The 18,164-nt window shown below is 44.2% G+C and overlaps 1 protein-coding gene across 5 annotated transcripts in view; it reads right to left on the bottom strand.

The window, feature by feature from the left end:
- The window catches only part of TENM4 (teneurin transmembrane protein 4), an 894,317-nt gene that overhangs the window by 164,365 nt on the left and 711,788 nt on the right, over nt 1-18,164 (bottom strand). The gene's annotated exons all lie outside the window — the stretch shown is intronic.

Below are 18,164 nucleotides of genomic sequence, written 5' to 3' on the forward strand. Positions count from 1 at the left end.
TTAAAAAAAAAAAAAAAAAAAAAAAGAGACGGACATGCATTGCAGAGGTCTGCTGTGATTGATCCTCCTGTTTGCTTTCTAATTCTATCACACTCCTTGAGCTTTTGTGCTGGTCAAATCCAGAGGGGAAGGCTCTTCAACCAACGGAACAAAAGTCACATTTAATTAAAAACCAGTTAAGTGTAAAAACAATGCACAGATAAATCACTGGTGATAAAGTTAAGTGCTGGCAAAGTCAGTCTATGGCTTGTGAACCTGCGGTCCTGGGGATGGGATTCATTAACTTGTCCCTTTTTTGGTTAAAGTTAATAAAGAGCATTTTTATTTGGATTTTCTCAGGGGGGATTTGCTTAGGCTCTGTTCTTTGCCTGCCCCAATTAATAATGCACTTCCAGGCATTTGTACACAGCTATGGATTTATTTGAGGAGCTTTCTCATTTGGACTTTGTGGGGTGCAATGAGCCCTCAGCTCTCTCTGCAGTCAGTGGGCATAGGTGATGCTTGGTTATACGGGCACTCATTTCCTGGCAAGAGAATGTCCCGAGGATGTGGTACCCGCTGCTCTCACCAAGTTTAGCTGGATTTGAGGATACTTGTTGTCCTTCAAAATCTGCTCATAAACCTGCATGAGGAGTCTCAAGATTTTTACCTCTATCTTATTTTATTATCTGTCTGGAAAAATAAGGGTGGGAGTAGAGTGTATGCCCATGGCACTGACAGTAAAGTCCCAGTTTCTGCTATTACCATAGGCCATGGACTTGTAAGAAAAAAAATAAAACAAGCCCTCAAGTGGTGTTGCACACAGCTGAAGAAGTGAAACACATCTATTTCTGCTTCTCCAGACTCCAGACTCATCAGCTGACTACCTACTTCCTACCTGTGCAATACAAACCTAATCGCACTCTCCCCTCTCAATCCAGGGGAGACCCTGACCGTATTTCAAACTGACCGCTCTTTTCCCTCCCTCTGTTCCTCCCATGTCTGTTTGTATAGATTATCTGAGTCAGATTCAATCCATCCAGCCACTCTGTACTTCCATCCTTTACTGATGGTCCTATTTCATGGGCTTCTGATTATGTACGAACTGTGCCCCCTGTGCCACTCAGGAGTGGGAAGGGAGGACACGGAAGAGCAGGAAGGATGGTTCCTCCTTTCAGTACAAGTGGGCAGGAATCTAGCTGAGAAATCCTCAGGTGAAGGAGTGGTCCATGCACCGGGTGGTCTGCCACATGGCATACTTGCTTGGGGTATTTAAGTTCCCAGTACCGCTCAGAATATAGTAAGGCTAGTAAGGACTAGGATGTGTGTGATACCCACGTGTGCAGGTGTAGTGCCATGTTCTACAGGGAAGATTTCTGCTCCCCTTGGCCACTTTGCTCTGTCCCAGAAGCATGGGCCAGCCACACACCGTGCAAGCCCAAATGGCTCCAGTCTTTTCCATTTGTGCATCTCAGTATAGGAAGGGTAGGATCTAGCCCTAGAGATCCATGGAGGAGAAGAGGATTGGTCTTACATAAGACATTTGCTTCAGGTCACTAACTGCACATAAAAAATTCAGTACGACTCAGCCTGTATTAACATCACACCTGACTGAAATTCAGGCTTACATAAGTTGGCCTGAGTATTATCCTAATTAATACTGCCAGCAACAGGAAACTTTGGACATACAGGACTTTTAAACACCTCTTTTGCGGGGGCTAGTATGTTCATTTGGATTCGGGAGGAAGATTTTACATGTTCCTGACACCAATCACAAGACTGGTGTGATTGTGATTAAATGGATTCCCTCATTCAAGGACTTGGAAGTTCTTTACAAACAAGGGTTACTGTAATACATAATGGTGTTTAAAACTTGTACAAAAAGGTGTAGCCATCGGGGTCTTCATGAAGGGCAGCAGCAGTGGAAGGGGTGGTGGCAGAGGCCAAGCTGACTGATGGATGGCCCAGTCACAGCCGTGACTGCCATTTTTGTGTCTCCTGTAAGTGGGCACCCAGGGCTGGTGCGCCGGTTGCCCACTGCTTGTTATGCTACTGCCTATAAAAGATACCTCACTCATCAAGTACTTTTCATCTCAGAGCTGTGTAATAATTTCTGGCTGAATGTCTTACAGCTCTCCAGACTCTTGGGAATGCACAAGGGTAACATTGCCTTTCCATGTTCAGGCCTTTGGATATAAATTGGAGTACCATTTTTAAAGGTACTTGAGTAACTCAAGGAGCTTGAATATGTCCCATTTTCAACACTGACTCTGGGCCAGATTTTCAAAGGCAACCAGGAACCCAGGACACAGATTGGTACCTAATAGGGTTTTCCAAAACACTGAAGCCAGAGGAGTGAGGCAGTGCTTCTGCAAATGCCAGTAGGTATCTAAATACCTTTAAAATCTGACCCTCAGGGGTCTAGATGTCATGGGACAACAAAGATATTTAGGGTGGTATATTCATAAGCCACATTTGAAAATAGGCTCTTGAGACACTTACACTGAAGCACTATTTTACTTGTTTTATCTGGAATTAACAGTTTGATCCTAAGGTGGAGTAAATAAGTGGAGTCATACTATGACATATGCTAAGAAAAGGATGCACAGATCAGTCGAAAGACTACAAGGGGCGGTGGAGCACCTGGGAAGAGAACTCAGTAATCTTTTTTTTCTGGCCATCACCAGGCAATTGTGCAAGAGAGCGTAAGCCTACAGGGATGTTCTGCAGACACATTAGATGGGCCAGTTAACTACTGTAGGAGTAAATCTGTATGGAAAAAGTTGGCTGACCATGGAGCCAAAAGTCTGGGAGAGCATAAATAGCCAAAACCCCCCAAACAGCTAGATTTATGGCACCGAACCTCAAACAGAGAAGGAAAAGGAATGCTGCAGGACTAAACAAAGTCTGGTACTTATGTCCAGGCTTAGAAAAAAGTTTTATATTCATCTCTCCTAGCTGATTCTCTCCCCGGCTTTGTAAAGAGTTACTCCAGCCTTGTGTAGGAGTGACTTCTTTCATTGCTGAAGTCTCTTCTGGGGACAGCAGACTGAACCCTTCTACTACAGGCTGATCATGTTGAAGTGTTGCTGATGACCTAGAGAAGAAGAACGGCTTGCAAGATAAGACACTGGACAAGGCCTCGATTCTCAGCATAGTTTTTTTCGGTACAGAATAAGGGAAATGAGGCCGAAAGAAGCTGAATTACTTGCCCATTGACACACGCATAAGCAATCTGGGCATTTGTACATGTTTGTGCCACAGTGCTAGGCGCTTTTTTAAAAGTACGTGGTGCTGTGGCATATGCAGCTGTATAAGTAGCGAGTCAGTGATGGCTATTAATCATGTCCATGGGCGACTCGTGCCTCCCGAGTCTGGGGGGCACCAGATCACCGATGGGGAGGGGAGGGGAGGGGTCCCCCCGGCAGCTGATCGCAGCTGGCCCTTCCAGGGGATTCATGGCCGATCTCAGGGGGCGCACCCCCCATGCAGCGCAAATGATCAAGTCGATTAATCAAGTCTGCTTTGACCCACTGGATCTCCGGTGCATTGTGAGATGAAAAGGTAGGTGTATAAATGCCCTCTGAGACAAATCAGGGAAGAGCACCCAGATCTCCTGAGGATGAACCAACCCTCTGCCCATGCCCACAAGACTGAGCAAAGGGACCCCTGAGCAGGTCAGAGTGCTGTATACACTGTGTCACCATGAGAGGGAAGACAAAGGAAGCTATTTTGAGTTCGTTTTCAGAAGTTGCTCAGGGCTTACTTAAGAGTGTGAAACTGGGATAATAGAATGACAATAAGAAAGAGACAAATTTCGATAAAAGATAGGGAGCTATAACCCTTCTAACAGCGAAACCTCTCTGTGGAGTACGTTGTCTATGAAGAGGGTTGGAAGCCCATAGGAATATTTTAATTTCAGCTGGAAAATGCACATTGTAGGGAACAATTATGCAATGTCAGGCATGGCGGGGAAGGAACTAAATGATCTCAGGCAGCCCTTTTTCAGCCTTTTCCATAACCAGAACCCTCCTTCTCCAAGTCGGCCCTTCCTAGGTTCTCCCTTGCATCTTGCAAAGATCCCTTCCCACGGAGCAGGACAGCAAGGGCGAGGCACTTACAGCCTTCAAGCTGATGAACTTGCAGCTAAGATCTAACACTGAGGGTCCCGATTCTGAGATGGGATTGACTTCAGATGTATTTTTTCAGCTGAGAATTTTGTCCTAGGTATATTGCCTTCTAAATCCCAAGGAGCCATATTAACAAATCTCTGCTGTGAAAAGCACTTGTGAAGCAAAACGCTTAAGACAGTCTCACTAACACGTAGTTTAATTATTCTTGACAAAGAGAGCCAGGAATTCTCCCATCTAAATCTTCCATTTAACAGCCAGCTCAAAAATAGATGTGAGCAGTTCAATTTAAACAGCCTTACAGCACACAGCATGCTGTACAGCCTGCCCCTTTTATAACATGGCCCTCTGAAATACTCACAGGTTTCTAATGGATGATTAAATACTCAGAGTAGCCTTTATTTTTATGGTGGCACTCAAAGGAATAATCAGAAGGGATTTGGATTCAGGGTTTTGGGGATTTTTTTTGAAATGCAGGGCTTTTCAGGCAGGATGAGACAGCTGAGGCTGATTTGTTGATGAGGGCAGGTGAATCATTACGTTACCATTTGGTCCAAATGATAGCATTCGAATGCAAGCTGCATTGTTGGGTTTTTTTTTGGGGGGGGGGCCCTGAATTTCCCAATGCTGTTGTTAAAATTAAAGAACATGGTTAGCTCATATTTGAGCCAGGTCAGAGAATGAGGAGAAGAAAAACATTTAATTCTCTTATTACAGTATCCACAGATTCTGGTTAATGCTGCTTTATGCTGCTGCTGCCTATTAAGCTTAGCTAGGGCACTTTGCTTGGGCATAAAAGCCCTGCTTGCTAAATATTTTCATACCAGCTGTTCCCAAAAGGTGGCTAAATATTTTCTTTCATCTTTAATCTCTTTGCTGTTTGCATGAATAGCGGAGTTATTCCTGATCCCATTCCTAGGTGCATTGTGTTCTTTCTCATGCCCTTTCAATATGGTTTCATTTTCTTTCTTTGCTTTCAGTGCTGCCCACAGACCCTTGGAAAGCGAAGGCACTTCTGGTCAAAATGGGGGCGGGGGTTGCTTCTGTACCTCAGGCCATGTTTTGAGGCTGGATGCATGAATGGAGACACTACTGGCTTCAAAGGAAGAGAGCAGTTCATGCACCTCACAGGGGGAAATACAGAGCCATTTCTAATGTCCATCAAGTCCCTTCCCTATGGTAGAGAATAAGAAAACCAAACAAAGGTGGTCACTGACTCTGATACCATGGCTCAGTGCCAGAAGCAAAACAGATTCTCCTCTGAAATGGAGCAGCACCCACAGAGAGACCAAGACACAGCAGTGGGGTACTATGTACCCTTGATCCTACCTGGACCTGTATTTAGTGCAGCAGGTGCCAATCCTGTCTGTCTCCCCAACATACCCTCTCTCACCTCACTATGGGGCACTTAGCAGCTGATTAGTGGAAGTCAAATTTATTTGGGAGGATTTTGTTTTATGCCCTTTAGTTTTTTTCTTTCCATGTACACTTGGAACTGGTTGGATGGGCACAATTTGGGGTAGACTATGCCCAAAGTACTGCAGTGCTTATAATGAGGTGTGAGGAGGAGTTTTATAATCTCTTAACTTAGTGAGAGTGGCCCACAGGGATTCTAGGCACTGTCCAACTTTGTCATTGAGCCATGGTCTCATTCCAACAGGATCATAGCTATTTCTTGTGCCAGGGTGCAAGAACTCATTGATCATGAGCTGTGCATCATCTTTTTCAAGGCTCTGCACAGTCTATGCCCACCTTACCTAGAGTCTCTTAGCATCAAGAGGTTGACTTTGGTCTCCAGCCACCTATGATGCCTGTCTCCTTCACCCACTGATGAGAATTTCAAACAAGCACCTTTTCTATCATGCTGGCTACCACATCTTGAAGAGAGGGTATGTTGTATGATTCAATAACACTTATCAAAATGGGGTCTTGCTACATTGCCACGATTCCTTGGTGCTACAGCACTGCTATGGCAAGTTGTAAGTCCAGAAAATAGGATGTGTGTCTAGGCCCAGACTAGATAAAAGGGGATGAAGTGAATTGACCAGGTATGAATATAAAGAACAGCATGACAAACCTGGCAATATTGGCAATATTGACCTTTAAATGCTTTGCAAGAAGCCTGGTCTACAAGGTGCCCCATAGGCACAACAAAATTACAGGGAATACAAGCATAGACATACTATGGGATTTTTCACTAGTTAAGTGTTCATGGTGCATATGCAAGAAGATCACTCCTGTTGGTTCTGGAAAAGAAGGAAGGAAAGTGCTTCATAGTGAACTTTTCTATCTGATGAGAAAAAAAATGGAGAATGCAAGGAATGATTGACAGATGCGATCAGTTATGGTAAAAACTGAAGAAAATCTGGGGCCGGAAAGATGTAAGCCTGATGCCAATTATTCATGGGGCGTCAGGGTCTCATGAGGGAAGTATTACAACAGCACTACATATACTGGAAGGTGGCTCTACTGTAGCAACACAGGTTCTTCAGGAAGCAATAATAAGAGCTCCTCTAAAACACCAAAAGAGGCAGATAGCATTCCAAATGTGCTGGGCTAGAGACAGACATTCAAAAAGCCTGAGCCTGAACTGATTCAATCTTTGCAGGTTAGTCTAACTTGGATAGGCTAAACCACTTCGTAACTGTAAAGACATCCCAGATATTCAGGCACATGTCTGCGGTGGCTCAGGCTAAAAGCTGGGGGGCGCTAGAGCAGCCCTCCCTTCCCTTGCACAATGCTGAGCTGAGGGGGGTGTGACCAGGCCCTAACAGGACACTCTGATTAGGGAGGGGTTCACTCCCCCACACACTCCTCACTCCTAACTCAGTGTTTATCACCCCATTAAGAAAACAGCAGAGGGACATTACCAGCTACCTGTTGATTCTGCCTTTGTCCCGCCTGCCACAGCACATGGCACGTGGTCTGCTGCTGTAGCATGTGGTCTGCTAGCTAATGCTGAGAGGGGGCTGTGTAAGGCAGAGGGGAGGGAGAGGGGAGGTGGGGAGCAGGGAAAAGCCAGGCAGATGTCTGCAGTCTCTGCTGGAGCTGCAACCAGGGAACAAAGGGGAGGGGCGAGCTCTGATGTGGAGCAAAGAGCCCTGACCAGCCCAGAGAGCATGCTGGGATGCTGGAGGTGTCTGGTTTATCTTAAACCAGCAAGGCGTCTGGGACACACATTGCATAAACCGGTTTGACCCAAATCAGTTAAGTCTGATACTACATTCAACCGCTTTGTCTCAAACTGGTTTCAGTCATTTTCAAACTGGTTTATGTGCACTGAACATCTGTTCTGTTACAGGTTTAAACCAGTTTCTGATAGCTTAAACCACTTTATGTGAAATTTCTGTCCCTAGCCCTGGTGTCTTGATCTAGGTTAGACCTGTACTAGTGACTACATTCCCTCAAGATCCTGGGCAGTGGTCATATGCACAAAGGCACGAGAGTAATCGAAATCTGCCCCTTTAGAAGTCAACAGATTGGTACTTTTTAGTTTATTCCTTTAGAATAAACAGAAAACCCCATCAGTGCCTAGCCACCAGTACAATGTTTCCTCCACAATCCATTTTAATTGAGATTACATACACAGTAGCCTCACAGAATACTATGTGATATAATCTGGTGCTTCATAGTATTTTCACACTACATTAGAGAGTCAGGTTGGGGAAAAGGGAAAATGATGTCCATTTCTGCTTAATTTATCACAAATCTGTTTGTACGTGTTTACAAAAAAAATAAATTCTATTATTGGCTTGACAAAATGTTAAACCCTTTCAGCTTAGCAAGGAGCAATACAAATGGAAAAAAATTAGCATTCATGTGAAGTAGGATAGAATCCGAGATTTAGCTGCCTCTGACCTGCCTGCTAAATCGTTTAATAAATATGGATTTTGTGCTAAAATATAAGATTGGGTAAATTGTCCAGAGCTTCTTGAGAAACAGGGGCAGTTCCACTGACCTTCAACATATTAATAGAAAATTTAATAATTAAAAATCTGTCTTAACTGGGGATTTTCTGGTTTCAAGTCAGCTCAGTGGAGGCAATTTCCAGCAATGTCTGGATTCTTCCAGAAAAACAAAGCATGGTAAGGAGACAATGAGTGGGATGGAAAGACCTCTTTTGTGGGGAGACAGGCTTTGCATTGAAAGCTTGCATTCATTTCACAGAGTCAGGAATAAGATATGTGTAGGAGCAGACTATAACGTAAGGTGAGGGGGGAAAATGTCAAGCTTCATAATAAACACAATGAGGGCACCCATGAAGTAGTCAAAGTATTTGGTAGTGTCATGAAACTCATTTATGTCATTTGATCAATGCCTATTGTGAAAATGCAGTTCCTATGTTGGAAGCGAGGTGGGCACCCAAATAATTAGCATTTAGCCTACCTTTTAAGTCATTTTAAAAAAAGGGCCTCCAGAGCCTTTCAGACCACTGAGCAAAACAGAATCCAATACAGAGCTTTTGAAGACCTTTCTTTGCCACCACAATACCAAATTTGCAATATGAAGCCTTTAAAAAGCACTCCACCTCTGTAATTACCAGATAAATAGCTAGGTGACTTATGCTACTGTCGTTAATTGAAGGTCACAGGGTATTTCAATTACGGCTGATGTATTGCAACAAATTCTGTGTTCCTGGATGTGGGTCTGAAAGTGCCCCTTATTCCTTTGTCTACTCTAGTATTGGATTCAAACATCCTGTGCAACTTTTGAATGGATCGAAGGATAGCTACAACGTGACAGCAAGCAAGTACTGCATTTAAGCACAATCTGAATGAGTCCAAGACACCTGGAGTGCTGCTTCTTGTAAGAGCACAGTAGGACACTTCTTACCTCTTCCTACATTCGGTGAGAGGAGCTCAGAGGAATTGAACTGAACCTGACAAGAGCCAAGTTAGAGACAGGAAAAGTGAGCCTAAGGGACTTGCTTCTGGTCACAGAAGGAAGCTGTGGTAAAAGTGATCAACAGAAGCAGCTTCTTTCAGCTCCCACTCCTCTGCTTCATTTGCAAGACCATCTTACTGTCCCTTGCAGGGAGGAAGACTTCACCTTGTGGTAGTGGTGAGTTCAATTCTAGGCTCTGCCAAAGACTCCCTGGGTAGCCCTGAGCCAGTTTGGGTAGAAGTAAGCACCCATGTCCACCACTTAAGTGCCATCGACTTCAGTTTACAAGCAACCAACCTACTCACTTAGGGCTGAATTTTCTGATGACTGGTCCCTTCAAAGCAGATACAGCATAACTCCTACCTCCCACCTGAGTAAAGGCTCAGAGCCCCAGCTCAAGCTTGACCCTGGGACACCCAAAGCAGGGTTTGTAAACTAGACCACTTGGTCTATCAGGCCGGATCCTGTAGACATGCTATGAACAGGTCTCAAAATGATACTTTGTCAGCCCCAGAGTAGGAAGGAGGACAGATACAAGCTGCTAGCAGGCAGAGGGACAACCCAGCACCTGCCTAAAACTCAGCTGGAGGCACCAGGAAACATAAAGTGATCCTAGGAGAGGTATCAGACAGAAGCAGGAGACAGACGATGGGAGACAAATCATTAGTGGTGGCCTTGGATGCTAAAACATGTGTCACTTAAACAGGTACCTACCTACAAGAGAGGGGCTGTGCTGATGGTCCTGACCAGCCAGGTACACCAGAACAGTCCAACACCTTGCCCTCCCTCTGTGCCTCCTTTCTCCATCTACCAAAGGGGCAGGAGATGGGCATGGGGTGAGAACAACCACTCTTTCCTGCTGCCTTTTGTCTACAGGGATTGCATACTTTTTGGGGCAATCTATTGAACTGGCTCTCGATCTGGATGTGCAGTACCTAGATCAATGGCATCCTGTTGGTACTTTGAAGTAGAACAGTAACAACAGTAACCATGATCATTATTGCTCTCAAGACTGAGAGAAGGCCCCTGATGTAACAGACTGATGCTCTAATCCAGTCAACAATAGGATGCAGGACTATCATTTGGAAAGTTGCAAAATAAATCACGTTAGAAATAATTTCAGGTGCATAGTTGCGTAAAGAAGGTTTCCCACCTCCTCTCTGAAACACTATTGCTTTGTCAGCTGCCTTTTTATTAAACAGCAAGGCTGCTGGCTTTCAGTTTATCCAATGCTAACTTCTGCAACATTTATCAGACTCTCTGTGCCTATTTTCATCTTTTCCTTACATGCGAGGGGCTGAACATGCCACTGCATCTGAAGATACTCCTACATGGCTAGGATTTACTTGTGCACCATTGTCAATCTTTTCAGTATTTATTATTCAGACTTTATTTTACACCATTACCTCCTGTTGGATGGAAGGACATGAAATGCCAGGTCTCCATGGACTGGATTTCCAGAGCTGAGATTTGTTAAATAAAAATAAATATCCTAAAGAGCTGGATTATGTTTTTCTCTTTGATGTTTAATTGGATCTTGGTGCTTTCTGGAATGTGAGTTGAGGCTTCCCAAGCAGTTACAATTCCTACTGCATAAATGAGTCTCTTACCAGGGCTTCTCTATGCTGATTTTAATTTCTTTCCCCCATCCACAGCCAGAAGATAATTTCAACAGTGAAAAATTGTTTTGCTCATGCTTTTCTGTCATTAATAAAGAATTACATTTTGTTCCTTCCTGATTCAATGAATTTCCATTTTGTCTCTATTTAAAACTGAATGCATGCTTTCCAAACTATGCACTGATGTGATCACCAGAGTCAGCTGTGATTTCCCACTTCCGATTTCAGCACTGGTGTGGGATGAGCCTCAACTTGGTTTGGGAGCACATTTTGATTTAAACAAGAGTTTACCCAATAATCTGGAACATTCATTAGTGTTTGTGTTAGCATCCCCTTGCCTTCTTTTCTTTAAAGAAAATGCATTCAATCTACTTAGCTCTGGTGACAGGGTTTGGACTGATAGCCCCCTAGAAACTACAGGCCTTTATCTGGTGTATGCTGGCAACAGCTCTGAAAACTTTGCTCCTCCATGGTGCTAATACATCTCAGCACTGATCTGGAGGAATCACCTTTATGAGAGAAAGGAGCACTGTATACTTCAAGGCACATTCCAGCTTTGACCTGTCTGCTCAAACTGCTAAAAGGGTACCAATTAAGTGTGAACCATGATGGTGATTTTTACAGCATAGCCATCTATTTGCTAGGAACTTGGACAGACATGTTCTACTCACTTCAAGCAGGTCACCAGACAATAAGAAGATGGTCATGACTTGTGGTCATTAATTGCCTTGTCTCCAGTGAAGTTGAGGTAAAAGTTCACCCATACCCCATTACTTCCACTCCTCAAGCTCAGGGGGTCATTGTCATATCTAGTTATTCCTTCCTACAATCTTGAAAGTTGTACGACATCTTATGAAAGCCTAGAGAATTCTTCACGAAGGGTCTTTGTGCCCGAAAGCTTGCTAAGAAGAATTTTTCCAACTATTTGAGTTGGTCTAATAAAAGGTATCGGATTTACCCAAAGAACTTTGCCTGTCACAGTGGTGTACTATTTCTTAATCAGATGACTTGTATCTGGAGAGAGCTTATCATTTCAGCTGCGACCCCCATCAACTCTTTAAAACTGGCCACACCATTGGGCCTTCACTGTCTTGATCCTGAGAGAAGACTTGATCAGACCAAGCAGCAGAGAGGGATACAGATGACACCGCTACCCCAACTGACCTCAATTACCTCCTGGACAACACCTGGATGTGAATCTTGGGCTCCTTCTCTCACTGTTTCCCTCAGCTCTCCTTTTCCTTCTTCACATTGTTTCTTCTTTGTCCAATCCTTCTCTTTTTGCCCTCTGTTAAGAGGCTGGGAGTCTTTGGCTTATATCCAGGAAGGTGGCCAATAAAGAAATGTCTTAAAAGGTCCAATTCTGTTAAAAGGCTGCCAGGTCTCACAGCGGCTGTTCAGACCATAAGCAATGCCTGTTTTTCGGCACCAAAGAGGCAGAAGCTGCAATTCCTGCCATTCCTGGTCTCCACTCTCTTGTCTTGTGTGCTTTTCTTCTTCTCTCTTCAAGGGAACAGGTTTGGATTCCAACAACTGCAGCACTACTGCTGCCCAAGCCCGTATCAGCGAATTGGCTTATTCTCTCAAAAGGACAGGTAATATCTTCTTCAATATCTACCAAAAGACTATTAAATGGGGGCTTTGCGTCACAGCAGCTCCCTATGCTAACAGGGACAAGAATAAGGGATATTTATTAAATGAAAACCTTACTTAATACTTTCCACTTCAAGTGCTTTAGCTTGTTTTTTCCCCCTTCTTCAGTAAAAGATTAAAAGGATTTTTAATGGTGACTTTGCCATGGGATTAAACAGTTTCTGTATGCAGACCTCTGGACCATGTTAGCTGTTCAATGTGGTAAAATAACAGGGTCTAGTTAACACTTTTGACTCTCTGGCCCATTTCTTGCATTGAAATCAACACCTGTGCCTGTCAAAGCCGATTATAAGCTGGCATTCAAGTGCCAGTCTGGACTCAGCTGGAATAGGGAAGTTCACAGCTTTATGAATCAGTGGGTGCATCCACAAGTGATGCTACAAGCTGCAGGGATGCAGCATCACGTGCACAAGCCATGATGCCACCGCTATGTCACCGTAGTGGCAAAAAATAGCCATATGCCACCAGCATGGTGCAGTAATGGCTGTTACTGCACTGTCATTTAGTACTTTTAAAAGGAAGTGCTAAATGATGGCACAGTCACAACGGTGCCATAGGGGCATGTGTAGATCCGCCCACTATGTATTGATTATGTAGGGATTAACACTGAATTCTTTAAGGATGCAAAACACCTACTGAAGTCAAGGGAAGTGTTGACTAAGAACCAAGTAAAGTCTTCAGGAGTTGGCTTGTGGTGCCCATATTGAGCCAAAACAGACTTGGAAAGCATCTTGCTGCATAGCTCTGAAGCCTGTATGCTAAGCCAGCCAATGTTGCCTTCACCAAGAGTTTTACAGGCAAGAAGACGGCAGGGGTAGGAAGATAAACAAGTTACAAGTTGAAGAGGGATCATTTAAAGTGGCATTCAATTATGCAGCAGTGCCTGAAATCTCCTTTTTAAGGCATGAAGATGTGAAACGAATGGAAGTTTATCCATTTCAGGAGGCCATATCTCAAGGTTCAATTCTCTTGCCTTCGCCAATGTATCTTGGAGCCAAGATGAAAGCAAAAGGCAAACAAATGCCCTCACGGGCATTGCGGGGAGAGGCACTCTGCACTCCAGTGATGTGCAAGCCTATTTTATGTGACAGCTGGTGTAACATCCGTCTTGTACAGAGACATTCTCACTCTTTAATGAAGGAAACGATGGTTTAAAGGTGAAATTATATGAATATTTTTCAGGGAGAGATTTTTATTTTGGTGGCCTTGGGCATGACATGAATTTAACATAAGATTTTGTTTTATAAAGTTGACACCAATGAGCCTGAGGGAATCCATTTTCATCACACATGTTGCGTTAATCCTGGTACTGTTTGACCAATGAGATATGACACTGTCTGGTAAGATATATTAGAGCTGCTGATATTCCGAGGTGCATGTGTGAGTGTGCGTATATAGTGTATTCCTCTGTGATAATGCCCTGCGCAGTCTCCAGTGACAAAAGCCATTATGCTGCTTGCAGCCAGAGGAAATTAAAAAAGTTAAACCTGAGGTGGACAGGGAGAGGTGAAGAAGAGTGTGGCTTGCAGCACGTTACTTGCTCAGTATTGCTGCCCACAGACCAATGAAGGCTGGGAACCACTGATTTAGTGGCTAAGTTTTGCAGCTGTTTTCTGGTATGTCATATTACCCCCATATTCCAGAAGGGAAAACTGAAGTACAGTGAGAATAAGTGGCATGTTCCAGAAAACACTGCTCGCAGCAAAGACAGGAGTGGAAGCTAAGAAACCTGACACCCAAGTCTTGCTCTAATCACTTCTCTTTGGGACCTCAGGAATTCATGGGTTTCCATATACTCAATACATGGTTATCCTGCTACCTAAGGTCATCCTCAGACCCATCCTCTAGATCAAATCCCTTGGCCATCCTTACTAAAGCACCCTTAACTCACCTCCTATGCAGCATCCCAACTCACTCTCCCAAGCTCTAATGAGCATCAGGGCCCAGGGTCTTTCATCCCAGTCACCCATCTCTCCCCAGGACTGTGTTCACCACTCACCCAGGCAGAGGGCCACAGACACAAGAAGTCGATGAGCGCATGCATCCTGGCCATTCTCCATTCTTTTTCCTGTCTCCACAGCTTTTTGTCAGTCATGCACAACAGGAGAGACAAGGAGGAGGCAAACTGATGTGCAGAAAGACTTGAGCAGAGAGCCATGCTAGGAATCACTTTGCCCCTTATTTGCCTCTCCTTCCATATTTGACAGGTGGCTGCAGCAAGATAAGATACAGACAAGGCAGAGCAACCCATGTGGGCTGCATTAGTTAATGTGTCCCCTCAATAACAGCGTGGATATATTCTAGGAGTCCTGACAACCACTTCCTCGCTCTGAATACTAAGCTGCATGAAGCCTGATTTTATATGGCCTTTACTAAGTCAGAGTTTTCCTATATACTGGGTATTACTTCTATTAGAGCTAAGTCCTGCCCAGTTTTAAATGCCTAAAGACTTGTCACCAAAGCAGCAAAGACCAACAACCCCACTGGCCCCTGGATAAGTACATGCATGGCATTCAGCACAGCTACTGCATGGGGCAGTGTAAGCACAGTGCTTGCATGTGAGACAGTGCACTCTACTGACTCCTGAAAGTCCAGACACATGCCATGCAGCCCAAGTCATTCAAAAATCACTACTCTGCTTCACGTTAAATTAAATTTTGTGTTGAACACAGCCTCTTCTCTTCCCTTCACCCCAGGCAGACAAAAAAGAGGTTAAGGGACATGCCCTATAAAGCCTTTATGAGCTGCCTGGCTCCAAGAGAAGGGCCCTAGGCTGGAGTTCATTAAAAGGGCGGAAGGAACTGGCTAAGCATGAGCTCCTGGTAAGGAGAAACTGAGATTACAGGATCTGAAGCCGAGGGGATAGGACAAGAGGTTTCTTAATTATCCTCTTTGCACCAAGCACAGACTCAACCGTTGAACTGAACGGTGTTGAGAAGGAAACCTTTTGCTGGCACTTGCACTCCCCTGACCAGTATGGGGTTTGTTTGCAGAGTCACAAGGGAGAACTCCTACTGCCCTGCTGGCCCTGCTGAGAAGGGATTTTTGAATGATTTTTGAATGACTTGGGCGGCCTGGCATGTGTCCGGATGTTCAGGAGTCACTATGTCACGTGACAGTAGGAAGTCAGTGCCCCAGAGTTATCTCTTGCTTCATCTCCCCACTGATGAGAAGTGGAAATGTTTATTTTGGAGTCCTACTGGGAGAGAACTGAACTGCCTACTTATCTAGGAAGAAAAGGAACCTGGAATAACCATCTCCTCCATGAATGGGAAAAGGACTCATCCTACATTTTCCCCTGTCAAGGCAACTAGCCCTGGGAAGTGCAGGGGCAGCTTTCTCTGAGACTAGACCTGCAGTGGGCACATACTTCAAAAGAAATGGTGGTTAAAGAAAATGCCGCTCCTTGTTCTTCCCCTCCTATGTCACTGTGACAAAATTTGCAAAAACTGCCTGGCTGTGGTTATTGGTGATGGCAAAACCAAACTCCAGACTGGAATTAAATATGGGTACTTATAAAAGGGCAACAAAACCTACCAGTAATATTGTTGTAGGGTTAGAGTAGGTGAAGAAGCCCCTTTGTGCTCAAACACTTGTCTAACATCTCCCTCAATCATAGAGTTGGTCCAATAAAAGATAGCACCAAAGCCCCCTTGCTTCCCCAGCAGTAATCAATCCCCAGTAATATCAATCCCCAGTAATATATATCAGTCATGAAAAATGAAGACCCCCAATACTAATCAACCCTCTAAATCCTTCCCATGACTAGGCCTTGCCTTGGAAGTGTTTCTTCCACCAAGGGAGATATGTGATTTTTCCATTCTCTCAATGGGAAGGTTATTGTCCCCACAGACACTACTACTAATCCTGTTTGCATAGACAAACAGCTCTCCCAGTCTGACCGTGGGCAGCCCTCACCAATCCAAATCCGCCAGGAAAGAAACAGAGCTCTTTCTTATTCTTTTAGTGGAGGGCCCTTATGCACCTGCATCATATAGGCATCTAGCTCATGCTGAGGAGGGCAACCATAAGGAGGATCTGTGATCACAAAGCTCTTAAGCATTTTGCCTTATGGTGATTGGATGGTGACTGCATAAAATGCATAGGCAGCATTGCAGCCAGAGGCCAGAACCCAGGGCTTCCTCTATTCCCAGCCAGTGCTCTACTCACTGGGTCCTACAGTCCTACTCCTTTTTGAATGCATGCCTTTTGGCTCCATGACTCTTTCATGTACTGTGGCCCCATTTTAACAGGAGACGAGATACATGGCCTGGGCCCTGCCTAGCCCAAGGTCTGGGGACTGGGGCATTTTGTTGGGAAGGAGGAAATACCAGTTCAATCCCACTGGCTGGTAAGGGCATAAAGTATATTGCTACTCTCCCTCTCTTCCCCTCCTTTTTCCATGGTCTTAGAGAAGAACGTGGGTTCACCCATTCCCTAAGCGAGTGACCTACCTCCTGAGCAATGGGGCTAAAAGGTGGGGGTTCTGCCTCCTCAGTTCAAACAGCTGCTAGACATGATTTTGTTCTGTGATTAAAAAGTTAGAACTTATGTGGACTATTGGCACCTCTCAAGGAAACAAAGGTTTCAACAGGAAGTGAGTGACGACAGAAACCTCCGTGGAGCCTGAGTATCTAGAGATGTGCAAGGAATCTAGATGCTCAGGTGGCTTCGTGCTCATTGCATGGGGTGGGTTAAGACTATGGTTAGTAATTTAGATACCTGAAAGTTGTGTGACTGAATCTGGATTTGGACCTAAGTGTCTGGTCCTGCTTTTCTTGTGCATCTAGGGGCTGTATTGAATCTTACATAGATAATGTCCTAGATTCTTAGACTTCCAGGGCAGAAGAGACCATTACAACACCCTGTCTGACAGGCTATAAAGTTCCACCCCATTACTCCTGTGCTGAGCACAATAACCTGTGTCTGAATAACACACTTCTTCAGAAAGTGATCCAGTCTAAATCCAAAGCCTTCAAGAGATGGGGAAACTGCCATATTCCTAATCATGATTCAGAAGAAGGGCTATTGTTTGGCATGCATAGACTTTTCAATCAAAGTCCCTTAGATTTCATTAGGAGCATGAGCTTAACCGATCTGCTTTCAATTCATCGTTATGTGTTTCAGAAGGTGAGAATCCTCCACCAGTACAATACAGCAGAATATGGCCTTGGCCTATATATCTTTTTCTGCTCTCCTTGTTCCTTTTTGTATATAATAAAATTATTTATTGAATAATAAAACCTAGAATTTGGCCACATGAGCTTATTATTTATTATGTATCCGAATCCCATCTTATTATTGTGTGCTGCCGCATATACTAAAGTTCTTGCTCACTACATTTTAATCATGGAAAACTAGCATCAGACATCCTGTGAGTAATTCTGCCCTTTGGAATCGAGTCATCAATCCATTAGAAAGATCCAGGTTACAAATGGGTGTTTACAAATCACCTTAGCTGTGATTTTTGCTCTGAGGCACAATAACCTTAATGTTACAAGTAGCTCGGTGAAGAAAAGAGTCCTACAATGCTGTTGCTCAAGTTTTTTCTATGTAATCTCACACTGCCAGAAAAAAATTCACACTAGGCAGATTTACAAATGCAGTATGTAGAAAGGTTATACACTATAGGACCCCATGGGGTGGCAAAATGGTAGGCTTATGCATGTGCATGTAGAAGCAAGCATTTTCCAAACCTATCCTTTCAACCTGAAAACCTCTATCTATCTCAGAGGGAGAATTCAGTTGTCAACCACACCACAAAATTGCCTGAAGTATATTGCTACTTTCCCACTCTTCCCTTCCTTTTTCCACGGTCTTAGATAATGTTTCAGTGCATGGAACCAAAAATGGTGAAGCTGGAAACAATACCATATCTGTCTTCTTGCCAATGCAAGGC

This window comes from Gavialis gangeticus, unplaced genomic scaffold (assembly GCF_001723915.1).
Source record: "Gavialis gangeticus isolate Ggan-Ray unplaced genomic scaffold, GavGan_comp1, whole genome shotgun sequence".
NCBI lineage: Eukaryota > Metazoa > Chordata > Crocodylia > Gavialidae > Gavialis > Gavialis gangeticus.